This window comes from Rhinoderma darwinii, chromosome 1, assembly GCF_050947455.1.
Source record: "Rhinoderma darwinii isolate aRhiDar2 chromosome 1, aRhiDar2.hap1, whole genome shotgun sequence".
Classification (NCBI taxonomy): domain Eukaryota; kingdom Metazoa; phylum Chordata; class Amphibia; order Anura; family Rhinodermatidae; genus Rhinoderma; species Rhinoderma darwinii.
In genome coordinates this window covers 46645493-46653860 of record NC_134687.1, presented here as the reverse complement: position 1 = coordinate 46653860, position 8368 = coordinate 46645493, and positions in this window count along the sequence as shown.

The window sequence follows — 8368 nt, the reverse complement described above, 5'->3', positions numbered from 1 at the left end:
TGCGGCCCCTTCAAAACAGCTGATCGGTGGGGGTCCCGGCAGTCAGACCCCGAGCAATCAGCTATTGATGGACTATCCTGTGGATAGGCCATCAGACTGGAAAACCCCTTTAATTTTACTTTTCTCTGCCAAGCATCCTCAAATCCCTCTGTAATATTGTACAGTTTTCCCTTGGGCCGATGGACAGAATTTAGATTAGATATGGAAATACTGAATACAGCGCAAATAATGTCCATCAAAGTGACAACAAATGAAATGGATCAAGACGTCATAGATGATAGCAAATATTCCTTCTGATGATTTCAATGTTATAAGCCACAGATGGAAAAATGAACACTGTCCCAATTACTTCATATTTTTCCATGCATTTAAGTAATTGAGACAATGGATGGAGACCATTATGTTGTCATCAATCAACAATTACATCAGCTTTTCGTGTCCTATGTCATCTTGTCATCAGGACAGATGACAATTGGGTATGCGGAGACACTTCCTAGGTTTTGTATATTTTGTGGGAAAATTTTACTGTAAATTACAGTGAGTGAGAGATGTTTTTTTTTTATTGTTGTGTGTAACAATTAAAGTGTACAGAGCCATAGACAGAGTATAAACCAATGGTGACATTTCCAAATCCTTTACACAATTCTTGTAATTCCTGACTATATGTCAAAGAAAAAACAAGTGATGTACCTCTAGTGACCAAAGCAATGTCCAGGTAAACGGTTTCTTCTGCTTACCCTATAGATTGACCCAAACACCATTATATTTGTTGTAGTTATAATATGGGCAAGCCAAGGAGAGACGCTGCTGTTTATTTATGGTATATGTACACATTGGAAGACATGTATCAAAACTGGTGAAAAGGAAAATGGGGGACATAGCAACCAATCAGATTCCAGCTCTCAACTTTACATTCCTTTTTGAAAATAAAAAGAAGGAATCTTATTGGTTGCTGTGGGCAATTTACTTTTCTTTTGCATGAATTTTGATAAATCTCCCCCATTGCCTATGGAAGCACCAACTGTACATATGGTATTTTATAGAGCAGAAGTCATAGTATTTGCATTCTATGAAAAACTGATTACATTTATGATAATTTTGTCTTACAGATAGTATGGAAACTATGGAAGAATTTCAAGCAGCAGCGTGCTTGACATTTTGCAATGGGACTGTCCTTGTAAATAAATAAAGGCATCAAGGCCCTCCTTGCAATGGGACTGTCCTTGTAAATAAAGATATTATTTACCCATCACATCCCTTTCTTTAAAGGCTTCTATAAATCCAAGTCTGCAGAATACATGGACCATGAACTCTATTTACTGAACGTCTGCTGGAGTCTCAAGCTTTTTGTACATAATGTTTGACTTTTATATAGCAATCTGATTGCTTTTGTGTTTTTTCGTGATATATCATATTAATTAATAAAATAACTAAGACCATGCTGTGTTTGTTTTTAAACTAAAGAATCTATAATAATTTTCTTACATCAACTAACTTCACTTAGGAAAAGTAAAACATTTGTCATTGATTTTAATGTATAAATCCTTTATAGATCCATGAAATTTCAATTATAGGCAATCTTAGAAATTTAGACCTACCCGTTATGGCAGGTTCTCATGATGTTCCTATAATGTAATATTATCGAGTGGCGGTCTTTAACACCACACAATTGCTTGGGGCCCCCTGACAGCGCCACAACTTTCAACTGTATGGACGCAGATACAGTTGTCAGCAGTAGCGTCGCTAGAACCAGACATCTGGGGAATAAGCCCTGGATCCCTGGACGACTACCACATTCAATTGCATCTGCGTCCTCAGAATGCAGATACAATTAAATAGTGTGGTGGAGCAGGGATCTGTTAGCTTCCTGCTCCACCATTCACTATGCTACAGGCCACATTAGGCCTGCAGTCTATGAGATACTGGGACAGGATCCCTACGCAGCCCGGCGCGATGAAGTCACTGCATCGAGCAGGCTTCCGCAAGGGTACTGTCTTGGCATCTCAAAAGCTGTAGGCCTAACGTGGCTAAGGAGGCCTGCTGTGCAGCTCCATTCATTGTGGAAACAGGGCTAAGTGAGTATAAGTTTTATTATTTGTTTGGGGGGCACTATTACTGAATGGAACACTATCTACAGAAGGCACTGTGTGTCGCACTCTCTAGAGGGAGCATTGTGTGTGACACTCTTTACAGGGGGCACTGTGTGTGACACTCTCTACAGTTATTTTTGCTTGGGGCCCCAGACATAACTTTAATTAGGGCCCTAGAAATGTGAAATCCGCCCTTGATATTATCTACCCCATTTCGGGTGTATTTTGTTTTGAACCTTGAAATCAATGTGTTGTTCACACCTCTATATATACACCTCTATATATTATCCTTCAATCCCCTGTGTACTGCACATACCTAAGAACTCAACAAGTAGCACTCAATAAACTGCTCATTAATAGCCTGGTAAGAGCCCCAAAATATATACAAATATATTTATTGTATGGCTGTGGAAATCAGCAAGCTGTACTGATGGCGCACGGCAGGATCTGGAGAGGCTGATGGGACAAAAACAAAAATTGGATATAGATGTAACCTACCAGGCCCTGATACTATCTAAGACTTGCATATGGCTCCATGGGCAACCTTTCTGCACAAGTAACAAGGACCGTTTTACTTAGTATGGTAAAATCACCTAATCCCAGAAATCCTTAAGATTCAAGGCCCACTATGTAAGATGACAAACAGAATATAATATGTATGACAAATACTGCAAATACTGGACAGCACAGAGGCTGGGAGGATAGTACTGATGCCTTGTAGCACAGAAACTCTGGTTTTCAAATCTGACTAAGAGCAACATTACTATAGTAAACATCCTCACCATGCTTCAGGGGGTTTCCTCCAGATACACAGTTACCTCCAAAACTCCAACACATACTGATGGGCTAATTTCATAGCAAGTCAATTAACCTAAGTGTTTCTCAGATAGGGGAAAAAATGTGATTTGTCGTAAACTCCATTGAGCAGAGGGACAATCCGTGTACGGAGCTGTAGAACATGGTGCTGCTATAGAAGCAATGGCAAATAAATCAAATAAATAATCCTGCATGAAGGAAATGTGTATGATTTACAAAGTCTTATAAGTGAATTTTTTGACTACAGCGTTTTGGACGTATGTCATCGGGTTTAAAATAATAAAATCCTTTGCAAACTAAAACATTTATTTAATTTGCTGAATAACATGTTGTTCAGATTCTTTCAAGTATAAACTGCCTGGTAGTGCCAAAAATATGACATTCGGCCAAGCAGTAACACCATCTGGGACGCCATACTGAGGACACTCTCTCAATATTATATGATGCTTATTTAAAACAGCACATGAGATGGGAGCAAATGTCAGGTTGGAATGGCAACAAGATGTAAGATCTACATAGGGAGGATTGCGACGAAGCTCCTACAAATATTTCACCTAATGAGAGCCGTTCAAGTATAAACTGCTAAAGCATGCAACGTACTACACAACTACCAGACATTACATTTTATGACAAGTACTCATTGCCCCAAATATAAAGATATGGAACATGTAGCTGGAAACTCAGATTGAGGCCTAATGCACACGACCGTGCAGTATTTACGGTCAGTAAATACTGCACGGGCAGGCCGCAGAGTGTAACCCGCATTTGCGGACCGAGCTCATAGTAATAAGTATAGGAGCACGGTCCATAAATGCGAAAAATCGGACATGTCCTATCTTTTGCGATTAATTTCCATGGCCCGGACACACACACGTAAATATACGGAAAGGTGTCCATGGCCGATAGAAATTAAGCGTTCAGTATTTTATCCAAGTATATATAGGAAAGCACGAGCCCAAAAAATATATCAGTCGTTTTTCTTTTTAGCAAAATGTATTTCATTCATAGAAAAGAGTAGTGTCAGAATACACTCAATCAAATATATATAAAAAAGTGATATCACTCAATGTGCCATAGTCCATTAGAGGATACGGTTGTTTTTCTTCGGTCTCTGTGTTCCAGGACTAGCAGCAGAGACAACACGTGGAAGGTTGTTCGGAGTTTCACAGTGCCCGGTGCAACGTTTCTTGAGAAAGGGGGCGTATACCCAAATTTTCAAACCGGGCTTGTGAGACGCCGGCCAACCCTCCACGTGTTGTCTCTGCTGCTAGTCCTGGAGCAGAGACCGAAAAAAAAACAACCGGATCTGCAATGTAAGAAAAAGGGAAGTTCCTCAGCACATCCATAAAATATAAAAAAAAATTTTATTTGGTCATCTTAAAAAACCCAACATCAATGATAACACATTAAATCTAAAATGTACTTTTAGGCTGGATTCACACGAGGTCATTACGTCCGTAATTGACGGACGTATTTCGGCCGCAAGTCCCGGACCGAACACAGTGCAGGGACCCGGGCTCCTAGCATCATAGTTAGGTACGATGCTAGGGGACCCTGCTTCGCTGCCGGACAACTGTCCCGTACTGAAATGACATAATGACCTCGTGTGAATCTAGCCTTAATGTATCAAACACCCAGACTCCCTTTCTAGACACTCTTTTGATTGGGGGCACTAACAGGGGATGTGTGTCTACTTCTTTATATCGTCAACCTATGGCAGGCAACACCATTTTGCATGCATCTAGCTGTCACACTGTCCACACTATCAAATTGATACCGCAGGGAGAATTAATCAGAGATAGAAGAGGCTGCACAATGCAAAGACACAGAGGTTATAAAAAGTGGATGTGGAAAAGAGGTTCGAATTACATGAATAATAAATCACGGAAGTCACTTTTGGAGAATAACAGTGAAATCATGTCCCCTTTAGTTTTCTCCACTGCTCATAGCTCCAATTATATGGAAATTACTAACATCATAAAAAAATACATCCCAATGCTCAACCAGGAAAATATTCTGTCTCAAATTATAAAACAAGGCTGCAAATACGTAGCTAAAAGAGGTAAACGTTTTAGTGATATTCTTTCACCCAGACTTTTTTCATCTAATGCCACCAGTAAAAATATGGTTATCGCAAAAGGGTTTCTATAAATGTGGTGGAAATAGATGCAGTGTTTATAAATACAGTTTGAAGATCAGAGAATTTAATCTGCCTAATAATAAACTGCACAAAATAGATTCATTTATGAATTGTGAGACATACCATGGAATTTACAGGGTGGGCTATTTATATGGATACACCTAAATAAAATGGGAATGGTTGTTGATATTAACTTCCTGTTTGTGGCACATTAGTATATGGGAGGGGGGAAACTTTTCAAGCTGGGTGTTGACCATGGCGGCCATTTTGAAGTCGGCCATTTTGTATCCAACTTTAGTTTTTTCAATGGAAAGAGGGTCATGTGACACATCAAACTTATCGAGAATTTCACAAGAAAAACAATGGTGTGCTTGGTTTTAACGTTACTTTATTCTTTCATGAGTTATTTACAAGTTTCTGACCACTTATAAAATGTGTTCAAAGTGCTACCCATTGTGTTGGATTGTCAATGCAACCCCCTTCTCCCACTCTTCACACACTGATAGCAACACCGCAGAAGAAATGCTAGCACAGGCTTCCAGTATCCGTAGTTTCAGTTGCTGCACATCTCGTATCTTCACAGCATAGATAATTGCCTTCAGATGACCCCAAAGATAAAAGTCTAAGGGGGTCAGATCGGGAGACCTAGGGGGCCATTCAACTGGCCCACGACGACCAATCCACTTTCCAGGAAACTGTTCATCTAGGAATGCTCGGACCTGACACCCATAATGTGGTGGTGCACCATCTTGCTGGAAAAACTCAGGGAACGTGCCAGCTTCAGTGCATAAAGAGGGAAACACATCATCATGTAGCAATTTCAGCTTCAGCTTCCCCTGAGGAAGCTACGTTAGCGAAACGCGCATCGGGGCGCCACTCAATCAGGCTATACAGTGTGGGTCATTTGACAATTCATTTGAGGCAGATTTTTGTTCGTTTCAATAGCACCATACATGTCGGGATATTTTTCCCTTATGCACTTTACCTTGAACTTGAACCAGTTATAAGTTTATGTCTCCTACCTAGCGTCTTTTCTAATATCTTTCTTACTCCTGGCATTAGGACCACAAGTTTGTGTGTCCTTAACTTCTTTTGCCACTTTCACTATTATGGGACACATCGATGCTTGAAGGACGTAATATTTATACTGGTCTTTGTTTCCTTCTGTGGGCATATATGTTTACTGGGAACGTTCTAATGCAGGATACCCGTGGTTAATTTACCTTGTTTCAAGTAACCACACTGGTATTTTAGATCCATTCATTTTTTAATTCATGTCATTTTATATTGTGTGTCCAAAATAAATAAAGTTTTGTAATTTATTTTCAAACATTTGCGGCGTTATGGCTCCTTTTTCTCTAATTTTTACCATTTGTAATAGGCAGAGAGTCAGACAAAAGACCATTAACTCGAACTCGAGCTGCAGGCCCGTGGTATAATGCCATAATCCTATCCACCATAGTGGCGCCAAGTCCAACCTGAGTCAAGACACTACGGAGAAACATCCAGTGCACCCTGTTAAAAGCCTTTTTGGCATCAACCGAGAGTAAACACATTGGTATCTTACGTGCCTGGCAATATGATGTTAAAAGAATGGTCTTGTTAGTATTATCCCGAGCTTCTCTACCACGTACAAACCCCACCTCATCATCCATGATTAAGTCAGACAATAACAGAGAGAGGCGAGAGGCAATCAATTTCGCAAAGAGCTTCACATCGACATTAATCAACGAGATGGGCCTGAAGTTTGCGCATGTCACTGGATCCTTACCAGGTTTTGGTAAAAGGGTAATATGAGCCTCGAGGGACTGAGGAGCAAAGGGACAAGAGGAAGACACAGAATTAAAGACTTTCGTCAAAAATGGAGCAAGTTGATTTTTAAATGTCTTATAAAATCTATTATTAAACCCATCAGGTCTTGGACTTTTGCCCAAGGGAGAGTCCCCAATTGCACACTCCACTTCCGATTTCAAAAAATCCTCAAGTCCCAAAGCCTCCCTATCCCCCAAAGACGGCAAAGCAGTGTCCTGTACATAATGGTCAATTTTGTCCCGTAACGCATCAGCCTGCATATCATGAAAATGTCCTTTGAGATTATACAAGGTAGAGTAATATTGTCTGAAACAGTCAGTGATGCCGACTGGATCATGAACCTCACCGCCAGTGGGAGATGTAATTTTAGGAATGTAGGACGCTTGTGTACGGGGATGTAAAATCCTTGCCAAGGACCTGCCACATTTGTCTGCAAATTCGTAAGAATGCTTTCGCATCCGATCCCGGAACCTAGCATGCGACTGGTCAAGCAGAGAACGCAACGATTCTCTCGCTGTAGTAAGTTCCGAAAAAACCTGTGAGGAAGGAACGCGTTTATGACAGAATTCGAAATCCCGTATCTGAGCAAGGAGCCGCGCAATAGCTACCCCTTTTTCCCGCTTTAATCGTGCCCCCTGCTGTATTAGGACACCTCTCACCACACACTTCAAGGCCTCCCACTGGAGTGGTAGAGGAGTAGAGTCACGCGAGTGTACATAAAAAAAAACATTAAGCATTTCCTTAAGAGCTGACACACATACCGTGTCGCGCAAGAGATTGTCATTAATTTTCCAAGACTGGAAATTGGGCACCGAATTAGGAAATGTAAGTGACAAAAAGACTGGAGCATGATCCGACCAAAACATAGGACCCACCTCAGAAGTAGGGTGCCAGGTAAGCAAGTGGTGGCTAACGAGAAAGGCATCTAATCGACTGTGTAATGGGGAGAAATAAGTATACTCTCTTACCTGAGGATGGAGAATCCTCCACACGTCAATCAATTGCATGGAGTGCATCGTAGTCTTCAAGGCCGCCAATTGTGACTTAGGAACAGCAGACCTACACGAGGAGGTGTCAAGTCTGGAATCAAGCGTCAAATTGAAATCACCTCCCACAATTAAAACACCCTCCGAAAACTCCTCTAATTTTCTCAGAAACAATCGGCACACCCGAGCCTGATCCTGATTAGGAAGGTAGAAATTAGCCAAAGTGAAGATCTAATTCATAACGGACAGTTTAAGAAAAACATACCGAACACCCGGGTCAACAAGGACATCTATGGTCTTATGAGAAAGCGATTTGTTTATACATATACTAGCACCCTTGGACTTGGATTCCGGGTTGGTACTATGGAACCAAACTGGATAATAGCGATTAGTAAACTGTGGTGTATGACCCACCTGAAAATGAGTCTTTTTTTAAAACAAGATATGTACCCGCTCTTTGTGCATGTTATACAGTACCTGCGAGCGTTTTTCAGGGACATTAAGCCCTCTAACATTAAAGGTAC